The following is a 19,755-nucleotide window of genomic DNA, read 5'->3' on the forward strand; positions in this document are numbered from 1 at the left end:
AAAGATTATTGAGTGGTCGCTGAGACCACAGTCAATTACCCCACTGTTGGAGACCTTTGATTTATCTGACACTAGTACCAGATAAATAGTGGTATGTGAAGAGCTTGTTATCCGAGTGGGTTTATTTATTAGTTGTTTGAAGTTAAGGTTTGAGCAGAGATTCAGGAAGGCTTTATACATAGTATGGTCACGTCTTGAAACGTCGGTATTAAAATCCCCCATTAATATTACCACCCTGTTCATAAACTTGTTGTGTTTGGAGCATAAATCTTCTACTCTGATCCTGAGCAGGGCAGCAGGCTTGTGTTCTTCTTCTTCTACTCTGATCCTGAGCAGGGCAACAGGCTTGTGTTCTTCTTCTTCTACTCTGATCTTGAGCAGGGCAGCAGGCTTGTGTTCTTCTTCTTCTACTCTGATCTTGAACAGGGCAGCAGGCTTGTGTTCTTCTTCTTCTACTCTGATCTTGAGCAGGGCAGCAGGCTTGTGTTCTTCTTCTTCTACTCTGATCCTGAGCAGGGCAGCAGGCTTGTGTTCTTCTTCTTCTACTCTGATCCTGAGCAGGGCAGCAGGCTTGTGTTGTTCTTCTTCTACTCTGATCCTGAGCAGGGCAGCAGGCTTGTGTTGTTCTTCTTCTACTCTGATCCTGAGCAGGGCAGCAGGCTTGTGTTGTTCTTCTTCTACTCTGATCCTGAGCAGGGCAGCAGGCTTGTGTTGTTCTTCTTCTACTCTGATCCTGAGCATGGCAGCAGGCTTGTGTTATTCTTCTTCTACTCTGATCCTGAACATGGCAAGCAGGCTTGTGTTGTTCTTCTTCTACTCTGATCCTGGGCAGGGCAGCAGGCTTGTGTTCTTCTTCTACTCTGATCCTGAGCAGGGCAGCAGGCTTGTGTTATTCTTCTTCTAGTCTGATCCTGGGCAGGGCAGCAGGCTTGTGTTGTTCTTCTTCTACTCTGATCCTGGGCAGGGCTGCAGGGACAGTGTGACGTGTTCCAGGGTCCAGTGGTCCTCCCGCAGTGGGTGGTCCTCCAAGGTGAACTGTCCCTGTTTGGTCCGGATCAGCTCCTTGACGTGAGCGCATGACGACAGGGCTGGAGAGAGGGGGGGGGGACCACAGAATATCAATTAAACTCTTGGTTAACCACTTAAGCATCGGACAGCGGGCCGTCACGCATGCGCACGTCGCAGCACTTTGCCCTCGTCTGCCGGCCAGAGTCAGACAGGAAGACAGATACCAACATCACTCTCCTCTCAGTCAGACAGGAAGACAGATACCAACATCACTCTCCTCTCAGTCAGACAGGAAGACAGATACCAACATCACCCTCCTCTCAGTCAGACAGGAAGACAGATACCAACATCACCCTCCTCTCAGTCAGACAGGAAGACAGATACCAACATCACTCTCCTCTCAGTCAGACAGGAAGACAGATACCAACATCACCCTCCTCTCAGTCAGACAGGAAGACAGATACCAACATCACCCTCTAGAGTCAGACAGGAAGACAGATACCAACATCACCCTCCTCTCAGTCAGACAGGAAGACAGATACCAACATCACCCTCCTCTCAGTCAGACAGGAAGACAGATACCAACATCACTCTCCTCTCAGTCAGACAGGGAGACAGATACCAACATCACCCTCCTCTCAGTCAGACAGGGAGACAGATACCAACATCACTCTCCTCTCAGTCAGACAGGAAGACAGATACCAACATCACCCTCCTCTAGAGTCAGACAGGAAGACAGATACCAACATCACCCTCCTCTCAGTCAGACAGGAAGACAGATACCAACATCACTCTCCTCTCAGTCAGACAGGAAGACAGATACCAACATCACCCTCCTCTCAGTCAGACAGGAAGACAGATACCAACATCACTCTCCTCTCAGTCAGACAGGAAGACAGATACCAACATCACCCTCCTCTCAGTCAGACAGGAAGACAGATACCAACATCACTCTCCTCTCAGTCAGACAGGAAGACAGATACCAACATCACTCTCCTCTCAGTCAGACAGGAAGACAGATACCAACATCACCCTCTAGAGTCAGACAGGAAGACAGATACCAACATCACCCTCCTCTCAGTCAGACAGGAAGACAGATACCAACATCACTCTCCTCTCAGTCAGACAGGAAGACAGATACCAACATCACCCTCCTCTAGAGTCAGACAGGAAGACAGATACCAACATCACCCTCATCTAGAGTCAGACAGGAAGACAGATACCAACATCACCCTCCTCTAGAGTCAGACAGGAAGACAGATACCAACATCACCCTCCTCTCAGTCAGACAGGAAGACAGATACCAACATCACCCTCCTCTAGAGTCAGACAGGAAGACAGATACCAACATCACCCTCATCTAGAGTCAGACAGGAAGACAGATACCAACATCACCCTCCTCTAGAGTCAGACAGGAAGACAGATACCAACATCACCCTCCTCTCAGTCAGACAGGAAGACAGATACCAACATCACCCTCATCTAGAGTCAGACAGGAAGACAGATACCAACATCACCCTCTAGAGTCAGACAGGAAGACAGATACCAACATCACCCTCCTCTCAGTCAGACAGGAAGACAGATACCAACATCACCCTCCTCTCAGTCAGACAGGGAGACAGATACCAACATCACCCTCCTCTCAGTCAGACAGGAAGACAGATACCAACATCACCCTCCTCTCAGTCAGACAGGAAGACAGATACCAACATCACCCTCCTCTCAGTCTGACAGGAAGACAGATACCAACATCACCCTCCTCTCAGTCCGACAGGAAGACAGATACCAACATCACCCTCCTCTAGAGTCAGACAGGAAGACAGATACCAACATCACCCTCCTCTAGAGTCAGACAGGAAGACAGATACCAACATCACCCTCCTCTAGAGTCAGACAGGAAGACAGATACCAACATCACCCTCCTCTAGAGTCAGACAGGAAGACAGATACCAACATCACCCTCCTCTAGAGTCAGACAGGAAGACAGATACCAACATCACCCTCCTCTCAGTCAGACAGGAAGACAGATACCAACATCACCCTCCTCTCAGTCAGACAGGAAGACAGATACCAACATCACCCTCTAGAGTCAGACAGGAAGACAGATACCAACATCACCCTCCTCTCAGTCAGACAGGAAGACAGATACCAACATCACCCTCCTCTAGAGTCAGACAGGAATACAGAGAGAGAGAGAGAGAGAGAGAGAGAGAGAGAGAGAGAGAGAGAGAGAGAGAGAGAGAGAGAGAGAGAGAGAGAGAGAGAGAGAGAGAGAGAGAGAGAGAGAGAGACTAACCCAGTGTGAAGAGAGGGGGACTGAACTCTTTCAGGGTCAGGTTGTAAACAGTGACCGGTCTTGCAGGTTTGGGCACCACCACGTGGCCTTGCTTGAGCAACACAGACAGGCGCTTGCCATCCTCTTTCAATGCAGAGTAGCTAAAAATAACAAAATAGATCACACAAGATGGTTATCTGAGCTATCAGTCTACTGAGCCATCAGTCTCCACTGACTGAATAAGTAAGACAAACACTTAAAGATCCTCCAGATGTAAAACCTTGAAACATTTCTTTACATAGTATACCATCACTCCTCTAACAGATAGTATACCATCACTCCTCTCTAACACCAGTGGCGGCTCTACCACTAGGGGCGCTAGGGCGCCGACCCACCTGCTGGCCAGCTGCTGTTAAATCAGAGAAGAAGACAATAAAACTTTTTCGTTTTTGTGTTTTATAGCCCTATAAATAATATAAACATGTTTAAAATTAATAATATTTACTCATTTTAAGTATGTTTGTATTTCCAATGAACAATATAACGTTATTATCTAAATTAAAAAAACATCGTTTTCCAGAGCAGGAAGTGACATCACGTTTTTTTTATTTTTTTTATTTTTTCGTATTTCTCGGCCCGGGCTATACGCGATATCGCTCTGAGTGCGCGTCACAGTTTGATCGCTGTCTCCGTCACAGCCAATCAGTGCATACGGCGTTGTGCGTTGAAATATGACTATTATGTTGGAATCCGAGCGCGATTTGAAGCGGTCTAGGCAGCAGCGTGAACTTCCGTGAAGAATTTCCATAGCCGCATTTCGCGGAGACGCTCTCTGATTGGCCGACGCCAGTATTTTTTTCCATGGCAGAATTTCACAGAGACGATCTCTGATTGGCCGAATCCAATTTCTAATGTTCCAATTCTAGCTTCTAGCTTGGTTCCTAGGTTGGTCTAGGACTGTTGTTTGTCTTAGAGCGTGCCGTGCCGTGACTGCAAGTTCTTTAGACTGTTAAGCTTAGGCACTCTTTCAAAGTTGGTTAAGGTTAGAGTTTGTCTTAGAGCATGGCGATAGAACGCCAGGTAGTTTGCAGTCTGTTCGAGCGGAAATGGACAAAGGAATGTACTTGTTGAGTGTTGTGCTAACGAGCTCAGCTGAGCTAACACTTGGCTAACAAGCTATATGGCGGATTATACACGTTTATCAAGCTCTCCTGCCCTGGACGTTTCAACTAAACAGCGAGTCTCTCTCTCTCTCTCTCTCTCTCTCTCTCTCTCTCTCTCTCTCTCTCTCTCTCTCTCTGTGCTTAACGTTAACGTTTGTAAATAGTTTTTTTTAGGAGCAGTACTGTAGTGTTAGGCTACTGCTGTGCTGGCCATTCATGAAGCGAGACATTGCTGATTGTTTATTTATTTTATAACACAAGACTATGACTACCAACTGCCTAGCCAGCCGTGTATCAATCTTGGATGCAATAATAACGTTACTTACCACACTGACTATGTCGATGGCTCATTGATTTAACTACTGCAGCTCTCTCGGATTGAAAATACGTGGATTATGGCTTGTTCAATATCGTCTATGTTTGAATGAATGAATGAATGAGAACTTTATTAACAGATTGGAGAATGGGTACAATACAGTACGGCTCAATACACACAATTGTTAAGGGGATGCAGACCAGAGAAAGACGTTTGTCTTGTTTACATCAAGGGTCCCAGATTTTCGATTCATATCGATAGTTTAATAGCTAGCCTTGGCTCGTTTAACAATATGCAAAATATGTGTACAGCCCTGTACTCATACTGAAGTTATTCTTGGTATATAATAGGTCTGATTGTGTAACGAATCGATTCCACGTCGCGCTGTGTGTGAGAGAGAGAAGGAGAGAGGGAGAGATCTGCCTGTGTTTGGAGACGGGCGAGTTTTGTTTCTAACTTTTCTATTTATATTGTGTTTCAAGTTGTGAATTAGAGTCTAGACTATACTTTATTTGACTGGTTGTGTGTTGTTGTAGTAACAGCTGAGCGACTCGTTCATAAGAGCCGATTCATTGCCGTGAGCGTGAGTCGAATCGCTCACGTCTTGCCATGAGTCTTGCGTGGTACAGTACTGTACTGTACAAAATATTTGGTATAGCGCCCCTAGTGGCGAAGTACCCAGCGGCCGCCACTGTCTAACACATAGTATACCATCACTCATAGTATACCATCACTCCTCTCTAACACATAGTATACCATCACTCATAGTATACCATCACTCCTCTCTAACACATAGTATACCATCACTCCTCTAACACATAGTATACCATCACTCCTCTAACAGATAGTATACCATCACTCCTCTCTAACACATAGTATACCATCACTCCTCTCTAACACATAGTATACCATCACTCCTCTCTAACACATAGTATACCATCACTCCTCTAACACATAGTATACCATCACTCCTCTCTAACACATAGTATACCATCACTCCTCTAACACATAGTATACCATCACTCCTCTCTAACACATAGTATACCATCACTCCTCTATCACATAGTATACCATCACTCCTCTCTAACACATAGTATACCATCACTCCTCTAACACATAGTATACCATCACTCCTCTCTAACACAAATGCAAGACCACCCGCATTTCATTGTATACCTGTATGCCGTGACAATTAAAACTCTTGACTTGACTTGACTTGACATAGTATACCATCACTCCTCTCTAACACATAGTATACCATCACTCCTCTAACACATAGTATACCATCACTCCTTTAACACATAGTATACCATCACTCCTCTTTAACACATAGTATACCATCACTCCTCTAACACATAGTATACCATCACTCCTCTAACACATAGTATACCATCACTCCTCTAACAGATAGTATACCATCACTCCTCTCTAACACATAGTATACCATCACTCCTCTCTAACACATAGTATACCATCACTCCTCTCTAACACATAGTATACCATCACTCCTCTCTAACACATAGTATACCATCACCCCTCTCTAACACATAGTATACCATCACTCCTCTCTAACACATAGTATACCATCACCCCTCTCTAACACATAGTATACCATCACTCCTCTCTAACACATAGTATACCATCACTCCTCTAACACATAGTATACCATCACTCCTCTAACAGATAGTATACCATCACTCCTCTCTAACACATAGTATACCATCACTACTTTAACACATAGTATACCATCACTACTTTAACACATAGTATACCATCACTACTTTAACACATAGTATACCATCACTCCTCTAACACATAGTATACCATCACTCCTCTAACACATAGTATACCATCACGCCTCTAACACATAGTATACCATCACTCCTCTAACACATAGTATACCATCACTCCTCTCTAACACATAGTAGACCATCACTCCTCTTTAACACATAGTATACCATCACTCCTCTACAGTGGCGGCCGGAGTGAACTACATTTGGGTGGTCGCGGGCATCTGACCAAGCTGACCAAGCGAATACTGACTCCTAACGTTACCAACGTTAAGTCGAGTTAATTGATTCATACTACACAAGTACACGTATGATCATCAATCCAATAATGAACACATATATATAGGCATATCTTGTCATTTTAAACAAGTTACCATTCATTCATTCATCCATGCAATACCCACAGCGAAATTAACACGCTGTGTTGAGAGAGAGAGAGAGAGAGAGAGAGAGAGAGAGAGAGAGAGAGAGAGAGACAGAGAGAGAGAGAGAGACCGCATTAACTCATTAACTCACTGTTTAGTTGAAACGTGGTCCAGCCGGAGGGCTTAATAAAGTGTATAATGTCCACTGTCCCACAGTCCCAGACTGTTGTTGTCGATGTATATCCACTGTCCAGAGTGACTGCATCACAACACAACAGCATCGAGTAACTAACTAACTAACTTTCCTAACCAGAAACTGGCATCGGCCAATCAGAGAGAGCGTCTCAGAGAAATGCGGCTACGGAAAATACTGGCGTCGGCCAATCAGAGAGCGTCTCCGAGAAATGCGGCTACGGAAAGTATAGACGCTGCTTGCTTAGATGATAATAGATCTGTACATTGGAGGTGGTTGGGTGGGTGAGGGGGGAGGTTGGGTAGGAGTGGGGGGGGGGGAGGTTGGGTAGGAGGGGTGGGTGGGGGACACTGTACAACTGTACAAGCAAAACTGTACATTGGAATATTGACAAGACCTCAGCTCGGAACTAGGCAGAATCTGCATATGGCTCGCTGATAACAAACTATCATTACATATGGGCAAAACAGAGTCCATTCTCTTCGGTTCAAATAACAAACTCAGCAAGACCGATGGCTTCTCAGTTACAGTGGGTGACAATATTGTCACAAGGAAAGATGAAATTACCTACCTGGGTTCCATCCTAGAGGCTAATCTCTCCTGTGACAAAATGGCATCCAATGTAATAAAAAAAGTCAACCAACGAACTCGATTCTTGTACCGGATCTCTTCTCTGGTAAACAAGAATACCCTGAAGACTCTGGCAGGAGCACTCATTCAGGGGTACTACGACTATGCTTGCACCTCATAGTACCAAAGCACCTCAAAGGCGCTAAAAAACAAAATTACAAACATTTCAAAACAAACTGGTCAGACTACTGCTTGACCTTACTCCTAGAACCCACCTCACCCCTGCCCACTTTGACAACCTAGGATGGCTTAGAGTAGACGACAGAGTACAGCAACTTGCAATGGGCCTGGTCTACAAGATACACTACACGACCAAGGTACCCATGTACATGTCAAAATACTTCCCAAAGGTCAGTGAATACCACGATCACAACACCAGAGGGAGCTCCACAAATCATGTTAAACCCAGATTCGGCTCAAATAAGGGACTAAACACGTTTCGCAATTATGCCACATCAATGTGGAACGCCCTACCCAAAGCTGTAAAGGAATGTGGATCACTACCCACTTTCAAAACCTCTCTCAAGGGGACACCTACGGGAGACTGCAATTCAACACTGGCCCCTGTAAATATCCTAACCCCAACCCCCTCCAATGTACAGTCATTTACCTAGTATGGTTTTGTCAATAGTCCAATGTACAATTTTGTTTGTTTGTACAGTGTCTCCTCCCCCCCCCTCAATGTACAGTTTTACTTGTTTATACAGTGTGCCCCCCCCCCAATGTAAATTACCCAGTATGGTTGTCAATATCCCAATGTACCCAACCCCCCCCACCCAACCTCCTCCAATGTACAGTTTCTACGTCAAATGTATATACTCCCTTTTCTTGACTCTTCTGTATCACAAACAGTACTGTTTTTGCAAATCTGGTATGTCATAAATGTATAGATGTAGCAGTACTGACTATCTGTATGTCATGTATGTCATATATGTCCTGATGAATTGAAAATGGGGGGACCCTGATGTAAACAAGACGAAAGTCTTTCTCTGGTCTGCATCCCCTTAACAATTGTGTGTATTGAGCTGTACTGTACTGTACCCATTCTGCAATCTGTTAATAAAGTTTTCAATCAATCAATCAAAACCATACTTGGTAATTTTTACTGTACATTGGAGGGGGTTGTGTTAGGACATTTACAGGGGCCAGTTTAGAATTGCAGTCTCCCGTAGGTGTTTTTTGAGTGTTTTTGAAAGTGGGTAGTGATTCACATTCCTTTACAGCTTTAGGTAGGGCGTTCCACCAGGGTAGTACACCATAAGGTAGTACACCATCACTCCTCTCTAACACATAGTTCCTCACCTGCTCCACCTGCTGTCTTACAGCCTGAAGTCTCCCAGCTCCTCCGCTGTTTCAGCGACACCACGCAGTGTGAGGTCGAGACCGTCGAGGCCATCATCGGGAGGATGAAGTCATCCATGTGTGCTCTGGATCCCCTCCCCACAGCCCTGGTGAAATACCATAGATATATATAGAACACATCTATGGTCTATACCATAGATATATATAGAACACTAGATAGCTTACCCGCGCTGTCGTCGTAGGGCGGCCATCTTGCTCCAGGCAGCTCAGCTACTTATAACATTAATGTCTACTTTATTACTTAAAGGCCGTTTTTTTTTTTTTTACAAACCGCTCGAATCATAGCCACGTTAACAATGCTTGTAATAAACCAAACCGTTTGTAAATCCGTCAATATTTCAGCGAGTTATGAGTATTTTTGTCTGTGCAGCTCACTCACCCTCACTCAAGGCTGACTGGAGCAAGATGGCGGCGGTTCAGCGACGCTGGTGACTCCGCCTTAAGCTATCTAGTGTTCTATATATATCTATGGTCTATACAAGCTCCCCGCGTGCTCTCGCGTGTTTTCTCCACGTTCCTGACTCCTCCCCGGCTGCTCTCGCGTGTTTTCTCTCTCATCTCTGAAAGTAACCTCGCCCTCGATCCGCTCCACAACATCTTCCTGAATGACTGACACACGCTTTGTGTGTTTCTAGTGTAAAGACTCTCTGTGACGGAACTCTACTGGACCAAGGCTTTCTACTCAAACATCTGGATCAAAACCTTCTTCTTGTGGAACCAGACAGCAGACTGGACACCACAACATCTGTAAGTACAAACATGTATGTAAACATTGTTTCCTCTTATTGCTCCTCCTTGCAGAAGCGGCTCGAAAGGAGCCTTGACGTTGTACAATCCCAGTTGAATTGTAGAAAATGCCAAATGTTTTCCATGTTTGTACTTTACCGTCTCCATGGCAACTAACTGCGAGCATCTGCAGCGACGTGATTCTGTTCACAATGAAATGTTACATTTCTCCCGATACCGGGAGCTCCCGCTGTTAGCTCGATCGTAGCTGTAGGCCTGTAGCTTCAAGTTTTGTTTTATTATCACATACGGTACAAGTAGATTACAGTGAAATGCTTGGTTCTGTATGAGCCTCCTGAGGTTGGGCTTCATACAGTAAACATGAACCAAATCAACACAATCTGGACGGAGCACAACGAGGCGCACAGCGCGGCGCCATCTTGTTGACATTCATCCCCAATGAATTGGGTCATAAAGCTGAATTGGGTTTGATTGATTGATTGAAAACTTTGGGTAGGAGGGGTGGGTGGGGGACACTACAACTGTACAAGCAAAACTGTACATTGGAATATTGACAACCATACTTGGTCATTTACTGTACATTGGAGGGGGTTGGGTTAGGACATTTACAGGGGCCAGTTTCGAATTGCAGTCTCCTGTAGGTGTTCTTTGAGAGTGGGTTTGAAAGTGGATAGTGATTCACATTCCTTTACAGCTTTGGGCAGGGCGTTCCACATTGATGTGGCATAATTGTGAAACGTGTTTAGTCCCTTGTTTGAGCCGAGTCTGGGTTTAACATGATTTGTGGAGCTCCCTCTGGTGTTGTGATCGTGGTATTCACTGACCTTTGGGACGTTTTTTGACATGTACATGGGTACCTTGGTCGTGTAGTGTATCTTGTAGACCAGGCCCATTGCAAGTTGCTGTACTCTGTTGTCTACTCTAAACCATCCTAGGTTGTCAAAGTGGGCAGGGGTGAGGTGGGTTCTAGGAGTAAGGTCAAGCAGTAGTCTGACTGGTTTGTTTTGAGATGTTTGTAATTTTGTTTTTAGCGCCTTTGAGGTGCTTTGGTACCATGAGGTGCAAGCATAGTCGTAGTAGCCTTGAATGACTGCTCCTGCCAGAGTCTTCAGGGTATTCTTGTTTACCAGAGAGGAGATCCGGTACAAGAATCCAGTTCGTTGGTTGACTTTTTTTATTACCTTGGATGCCATTTTGTCACATGAAAGATTTGCCTCTAGGATGGAACCTAGGTGTGTAATTTCATCTTTCCTTGTGACAATATTGTCACCCACTGTAACTGAGAAGCCGTCGGTCTTGCTGAGTTTTTTATTTGATCCGAAGAGAATGGACTCTGTTTTACCCAGGTGTAATGCTAGTTTGTTATCAGCGAGCCAGGGGCAGATTCTGCCAAGTTCTGAGCTGAGGGTTTTTTCAACCTGTAACTTGTTCTTGTCAGAGACCAGCAGGGCTGAGTCGTCTGCGAACAAGAACAAGTTGCAGTAACAAGCTGACGACGACATGTAATTTGCATAGATTAGGAACAGTAGCGGTCCTAGTATGCTTCCTTGTGGAACACCACAGCTCACTGTGAGGGGGGGGGGGGGGGGGGGGGGGATAGAGTACCGTTTCCCTCCACCATCTGTTCCCTCCCCTCAAGGTAGGATTGCATCCAGCTCACTGATAGACTATCAAAACCAATTGTTTTTAGCTTGTCAATCAGAATGGAGTGATTGACAGTGTCGAAGGCCTTTTGTAGGTCCAGCATGACCATGCTGCAGTATTTGCCCACGTCCACCTCTTGTTTGATGTGGTCGTTCAAATAGAGAAGACATGTGTCAGTGGAGTGGGATGTTCTGAAGCCAGATTGGAATTCGTAGATTAGATTTTTTTCCGCTAGGTACTTTTCAACCTGTTCGTAGACTATTTTTTCCATTACTTTTTTCTCTCTCTCTCTCTCTCTCTCTCTCTCTCTCTCTCTCTCTCTCTCTCTCTCTCTCTCTCTCTCTCTATTTCTCTCTCTCTCTATTTCTCTCTCTCTCTCTCTCTTTCTATTTCTCTCTCTCTCTATTTCTCTCTCTCTATTTCTCTCTCTCTCAGTTTTATGTTTGGTCTTGACCTTGCTGTAGTCTCAACAGTGTCCTGCTGAGATCTACAGGGAGGCAGAGGGGGCGAGACGCTGGAAACGAAGGGAAGAGTCGCTTTAAATGGCACTGCAACTAAATAACACAAATACAATAGGCACATTTGTGACTGTGTCACCAGAACCCCAATAAAGTACCCCAGTCTACAGCTAGGAGGTGCAAGCGCACAGGTGTACTTTCCCAAAGAGCTCAGCTGATCATCCCATACCAGATTTCCCCAAGACCACAAGCAAGACAAGGAGAGAATGTTTGAGATACAATAGGTAACACTTTATTACAAAATATGATATATAGCACATGAATTCATGAGTTTATTTAAATAGCAATTTACTAGACTAACTAAAAATACCATGCCCTTAGGCCTAGGGTAGTTAAGAACGGAGACGCTCCCTGCACTATAGGTCAACCTCCTCCCCCCCACCTACTTGCCCTGCCCCTAAAACACTACACATGTGAGGGAAGGTGCTGCACTGCACACAGGTCTGGACACTATCACACTATTCGTCCAAAGTATCACCACACACTTTCTCAACTTCACGGCAAAAGCCTGGGTAGGCCTGCCGCGATAATCAATGAATCGGCGCGATAATTAAAATGAATGCAATGATTTTGACGGGCGCGATTAATTGCTATTTGCGTGGTTGTTTTAATGAGGCGGAACCAGTACCTCTTGTCAGTCACTCTCCGTGTGGGGGGCCGCTGGCGTTACTACAGAGTACAGCATGCAAGCTCCGTGGGGCAGTAGCAACGCTACATAGTAGGGCTGGGCGATATGACGATATTATATAAATATCGGGTACAGTTCATTAACGATACACTTTTTTAACGTATCGTGGATATCGTGATGTTTTGCCCAAGAGGATTGTGCCGCGTCAATCTGGTTCACACCCGTTCAAACGTTTGAACAACGTCGCCCCCACACACACACTACTGCATCAAAGTTACTATTTATTATTAACAAAGGCATTCGTTTTGTGGCATTAACGTTATATAGTTACACGTTCAATAACATCAGCGTTGTTACAAAGGGTCAGATTAAACCGAATATATATATTTACTGCTTGAGATCCCTTGTATAATATTTGTATATCGTTTGATATCCCTTGTATATTCTTTGTATATATACACGGAATATCCCTTTACCTGGGTACAAACCAGACCATAATATTCGCTCTCCTATTGGACAGCGACCCCTAGGCGCCAACGACCATACCACCAATGGCAAGTTCAAAGGCAACGCCAAGGCATGTCTCAACATGTCCAGGTTTGCGCAGTAATACGAGACAGAACTGAGGTTGGCACTAGATAATTCACCTTACGTATAAATACGGCGCAGGTGGAAACAGCAGCAGTTCGTTCATTACTAGTAAAGCCTTCACCACGAGTCAACGACCAAGTGAAGTGAGCAACTTTGCATCTAAATAGAGCACTTATAACATGTGCGAATAAGATAGTAAAAGTGTCAGAGTTTAGTGAAATAACGTCAAGTTCGACCTAGTTAAATGTGAAGGATAGTGCACAGGAGAATCTACACCGGCGAATGCAGAACCATTTTCTGGTTGGATTATATTGCTTTGGTACCGTGACTGCTGGAGCAGAGAACCGTCTACCCCACTATCGTGTGGGATCTACCCCCGTGAGGAGCATCCCTCGAGCCCGCCTATAGGACCAGAGGCTGGCTAGCTTTCATCCATGCTGTCGAGCATACTGGATTATAGCTGTTGCTTTGTCTGCCGATCAAGGAAGTACATGTACCGACTCCCGTAGCTGGAGCTTCTTTATTCTTCGTTGACCCAGACTTTGCACCCGAACATTCCTCTACCCTGCCGGCTTACAACCGGAGGGAACCCCCCAGTGTCTCCAGCTGACTACTAGTGTGCCTCAGCGTTTCCGTTAGCCGGTAATTACCGGTTTTTGACCGGCAAAATCTGTTGAAGTCCGACATATTTAATCTCTCCGGTCATAATGTCCGGTGAAAATAATTCCCTCTAAACACAATTAGATTATTTGAATTGTATTAAAATAGGCTAAAATTAAATAGCCTATGCGATGAACGAAACAAACAATCATTAAGCAGCCGGTCTAATAATGACATTGTCTTGTCAGCGCGAGCTGGCTGCTGATATATTTGCGAGAAGCATCCATCTGCCGGCCGGCAGGGTGCAGTACTCCAATTCAGCCATTAGCAATTCAGCTGTTGGGTGGGGGCGCTGCTGAGCGGTTTCCAGACCGGACCTAAAAACACTGCTGCTCCATGCTTCACGTAAATATATCAGCAGCCAGCTCGCGCTGACAAGACAATGTCATTATTAGACCGGCTGCTTAATGATTGTTTGTTTCGTTCATCGCATAGGCTATTTAATTTTAGCCTATTTTAATACAATTCAAATAATCTAATTGTGTTTAGAGGGAATTATTTTCACCGGACATTATGACCAGCACCAAGTCGTTGGGAGGTGGAGATATAAATCACGCAAACCCACGATAATGTTCAGTTCTTCGCTTGATATAATTAATATAAATGTCCAATATAACGGAATTCGTTAGCTCATAAAAATGTGATTATAACAGACTGCTGTTTATTAAGGTCGGGCAGACTGCCCACCGACACCTCAAGTCGGCAGCAGCACGAAGTCTCGAGGGACTTATTTTATTTGGAATATATTAATGACTGTATATACGCAAAAGTAGCCTAGTTTTAAGTTAAAATATTATAAATGCCTTGATGATGTCATTCTTTATATAGGCATATCAATTGTTTTTAAGCTCAATAAACTCTGACCGGAATTTATCCCATTTGTCCGGTAGATTGAAATCTACCGGACACTCAGACCTGCAAAAAAAAATTCTAACGGAAACCCTGGTGTGCCTTACGTAATTGCTATGCTACAGGTGGCGTCAGTTATACCCATCTTACTATTCTCATGGACTTACGCTCTTGACTTACTTTAAGTGTTCTTCGCTTTACAAGCGCAAGTATAATTCTCAATCTGTAACCTACCGTTGCTACTCTAATAATAATAAATACCTCTAACTAGAACTTTCTTTGTCATTGCCGTATTCTTGTGTGGGTGTTCACCAGATATATCATGTACTGTATGGCCAGTAATTAAAGTACATAACTAAGTAGTGGTTTAATAATACCATACTCTCAATACAGTCAGGGAATTGTACCCCTCAGTTACAATTGGTCCTTCGAGCCGGAGGGTATCAGTGTAATATCTAATATAATATTGATATTAACCATGGCCAGCGGTGAACACTCCCCAAGCGGCTCTCCCAAGCTAGAACGCCCGCAGCGCAGACGTCAGCCACCTCCCTATCTAGAGGAATACGCTGTCAGTCTAATACCTAGCTTTAAACGGACGTTAAATGCGGATAAAGCGGATAGTCAAAGCATGTCAAATCCTACCGACCAGGCGACCCTGCCAGTAGAGACCCCAGTGGATTCAGACCAAACTGACTCAGCTCACGGGGGGGACCAGGTGGGACATGACCAGACTATACCTCCAGACAACGTCACCGGGAGAGTCCCCGGAGAGCTCCAGGATAAAGAAAGCGCTCCGGGGACAGAACCCGACACACAACCAAGAGAAGAGAAGCACGCCCAGGAGATGGACCTCGGAGCGCGCCAGGAGAACAGATCTCCAACAAGCCCTGTCAGAAGCCGATCACCTCCGTCGGCGTCATCCCCCAGCGAAGCGGACCAGATGCTGGCGCAGGCATTCATCGCCACCCTGGCAGCCTCCACTGAACGCGATCGACTTCAAGCACAGACGCTTAGTAGGGGTGGACGGTATGGTCTAAAATTTATATCACGGTATAATTTGAAGCATAGACGGTAACGGTATATATCACGGTATCAGTGTTTCCGTTAGAATAATTTTTTTTGCCTGATAGGCAGGCTATATAAAGAATGACATCCTCAAGGCATGTAGATTTATAATATTTTAACTTAAAACTAGGCTACTTTTGCGTATAAAGTCATTATATTCCAAATAAAATAAGTCCCGAGTCGAGACTCCGTGCTGCTCCCATTGCAAACAGCGGGGCTGGATTTTGCTAGAAGCATATGTAGCTGCAGAGCCGCAGAGCCAGTGGCTCTTTCAGGTCGTTCAGCCGTTTGGTGGGGGGGCGCTGTTGAGCGGACCTGTGACCAGACCTGAAAGAGCCACTGGCTCTGCGGCTCTGCAGCTGCATGCTATTTCGCAAATCCACTGCTGCAGCCGTCCTCCCATCGTTATCATAACACTACACACATATCATAATGTTTACAGCAAACTGTAGTTGATCACCAGGTATGTTTTATTAACGTAGAATAATTCATATAAGAAAAATGATAGGTAAGATCTCTTACCTTTCTCCACTGGTTAAAAATGCCAGGAACTGAAATTGAAACTTGCTGTGCGCTGTGGTGATATGTGTTTATTATGAAATGACAATTGCGTGTTGACACGCCCAGTGCGCCCACTGCGCGAAGCCTCCTAAATAACTTTTTCCAGTTTGCACATATCTATGACTAATTCGATCTATTTTTAGGGGCAAATGCGATTGAAATAGTCGCGCTGTGGTTACATGACGTCATTGCTATTTTAGAGCTGCACTACCGTTACACGGTATAGTCAAAATCCATACCGTAGAGCAAATTCATACCGTTTATACCGTATACCGTTTATACCGTCCACCCCTAACGCTTAGTGAGCGCGAACAGTACACTCTACCATGGAAAGAGAGCGCCTCCAGGCTCAACAGACGAGCGAGCGCGAACAATCTGCAGACCAACGAGAGCGCCTTCACGCGCAACTCCAAGCGCAAGCCCTTAGTGAGCGCGAACACGCTGCAACCGAGCGAGAGCGCTTCCAGGCGCAACAAAGGAGTGAAGACGACCGCATAAGACTGGAGACCAGACGCCTTCAGACGGAAGAGAACATTGAAAGAGGCCGCGCCGATGCACAGCGCGCCGCCGCCCATGCCAACGCCGATGCACAGCGCGCCGCCGCCAATGCACAGCGCGACGCCGCCCATGCCAGCGCCAATGCACAGCGCGACACCGCCAATGCAGAGCGCGACACCGCCAATACCCAGCGCGAAGCACAGCGCGACGCCGCTAATGCAGAGCGCGACGCCGCCCATGCCAACGCCGATGCACAGCGCGCCGCCGCCAATGCACAGCGCGACGCCGCCCATGCCAGCGCCAATGCACAGCGCGACGCCGCCAATGCACAGCGCGACACCGCCAATACCCAGCGCGAAGCACAGCGCGACGCCGCCAATGCACAGCGCGACGCCGCCCATGCCAACGCCGATGCACAGCGCGCCGCCGCCAATGCACAGCGCGACGCCGCCCATGCCAGCGCCAATGCACAGCGCGACGCCGCCAATGCACAGCGCGACACCGCCAATACCCAGCGCGAAGCACAGCGCGACGTCGCCAATGCAGAGCGCGACGCCGCCCATGCCCAGCGCGAAGCAGAGCGCGACCGGCTGCAGGCGCAGATGATAGAACAATTTATTGCCATGGCGACACCCCCTCGCTCCGCACGGAGCTCCCGGAGATCATCACGACAAGGGTCTAGGGCACCTTCCCCTACCCGACGAAGCGACCCGGGACCCGGCCAACAAGAGGATCCTGTCTACTAGGGATGTCCCGATCGCCTTTTTTTTGCTTCCGATCCGATCCCGATCATGTGATTTTAAATATCTATCGATCCGATCGTTTCCGATCCGATCTTTCACATTAGTAATCAATTTTGACGCATTTTTGTCAGAAACTGGCGGAGCGAGACAAGCCCCTCTGTTGCCTATAGTCCGGGGCGCGAGCTCGGAGGCTTTTGTTATTACATTCACCCTGAGAAATGTGCTTCTGCTTCATATGAGAAATATTAAAAGTTTCAATATATGTTTGCACATTAGTATACATTCAGTGTTCGACTTACGTAATGGTCCATTCTTGTCTGAAACGCCGACGATAATCCTCAGTCACGTTATCCTCCAGGCAGGGACCGAAACTAAAGCCCGCCGCCCGCCAGGGGCGGTCTGTTTTTACCTTTGGCGCATGACACTTAGAGGGCTGCCCGCCGTGTGGCGTGTAGACGTGTAGTTCATAACGATACTCTTGTGCGAGTACAGATTATAGCCGCTCGTCTTTTTTTTCTCCGCTGCGAGATCGTTAAACTACAAGTCCCACATCGCACTCAAGTCAACGGTCCAATCACAGTAGAGTGACGTGACTGGTTTCATGAGAAAAAAAGCAAATGACCAATCGGAAGCTATCATTTGGCTTGTTTACTTCCATCTGCTCTAGTCTATATCGGACCTCCAAGAGCTAACGTTACTGTTTAAACAATGACCCAGTCAACTATTCACTTTTAGTTTAATACATGACGAGGCATTGTCTAACGGTATCTAGCTGGCTAGCTACTGATAGCTGCTGATATCAACAAATGCTCCAGCAATAGTCTACTCGAGTGCATAATACCTCCGTTCCCTCGTTAGCTAGCTTAGCTAGCTCACGTTGATCCATCTGTCCCAGTAAACTAAATTGTCTTAACGTTATCTACCGGGCTAGCAGTAGCTACAGATAGCTCCTGATATCAATGTCTTATAACATTGATTGAATGCGTATTCTAGCTGAGGGCATGTTGAATGTGATTTGACAAAAGAACGGTAACGTTATAAATAGGTCCAGCTGCATCGCCGGAGAATCCTTGCATGCTGAATGTAGGGTCTAGCTGAATATAGGGTCTAGCTGCAGGGCCGGAGAATCCTTGCTGGAGCTGGAGGCTACTCAAGTATACACACAGACAGTGGAGCTGTTTGCAGATAGCAAGCATTTTGACTTATTGCATGGTGGCGATGTCTCGCAGATAATACAACTACATGTATGATTATATAATATATATTTTATTTAAAAAAAATTTTTTTATATAAAATATATATATATTTTTTTTTAATCAAAAAAATGTTGGCAGGTAAGAAATATGCTTGGTGGGTAGACTCTTCCCATCTACCCGCCACTGGCCGGTGAGTCAAAAAGTTAATTTCGCTCCCTGCCTCCAGGTGAAAAGTTAGTCTGAAAACTTCGCCTCCAGCCTGTCCTCCTTGCAAACATTGCAACTGGCTTGACTTTCTATTTTAAAATGCTTAGTTCCAAACCTCTGACATTAAGTCTAGCTGCTCAAGTCAGTGGATATTAACCGTGTTAGCTCGCGGCATGCTTCACTGAGTCTCCACAACATAGCAGAGAGTAGCGTTAGCGTTAGCGTTAGTGTTAGTGTTAGCTCGCGGCATGCTTCACTGAGTCTCCACAACATAGCAGAGAGTAGCGTTAGCGTTAGCTCGTGGCATGCTTCCCTGAGTCTCCACAACATAGCAGAGAGTAGCGTTAGCGTTAGTGTTAGCGTTAGTGTTAGCGTTAGCGTTAGCTCGTGGCATGCTTCCTTGAGTCTGTTGTTGTGATGTGGAGCGTGTAGCCAGTCTAAATTAAAGGGATGTGTTTGTTGCAGCTGTGTAAATTAAAGGGGAATGTGTTTGTTGTGGACAATTATTCTGCTCTGTGTGACAATAAATACATTAATGATGATATATTATATGTAATTTAAAACCAAAACTAAGGCCTCCGTATGAGTTTAAGACGTGGACATGGTCATGTTTGTTGAATAAAATTTTTCTTTTTTTGACTGCCGATTTTTATTATAATTTTTTCCCGATCCTCTGAAAAGCACGTGATCGACGCCGATCCCGATCACGTGATCGGATCGGGACATCCCTACTGTCTACGTCT

The 19,755-nt window shown here is 45.7% G+C and overlaps 1 protein-coding gene across 1 annotated transcript in view; it reads left to right on the top strand.

Annotated features, from left to right (window-relative positions):
- The first annotated feature begins 9,766 nt into the window (after positions 1-9,766).
- Positions 9,767-19,755, top strand: part of LOC311237765 (uncharacterized protein) — a 66,319-nt gene continuing 56,330 nt past the window's right edge. Inside the window, exon 1 of the mRNA XM_084325745.1 lies at positions 9,767-9,849. The gene's annotated coding sequence lies outside the window, so the exon portion shown is untranslated. The remainder of the gene's footprint in view (positions 9,850-19,755) is intronic.

Source organism: Notolepis coatsorum, assembly GCF_963971535.1.
Source record: "Notolepis coatsorum genome assembly, chromosome: 12".
In the NCBI taxonomy this organism is placed as follows: domain Eukaryota; kingdom Metazoa; phylum Chordata; class Actinopteri; order Aulopiformes; family Paralepididae; genus Notolepis; species Notolepis coatsorum.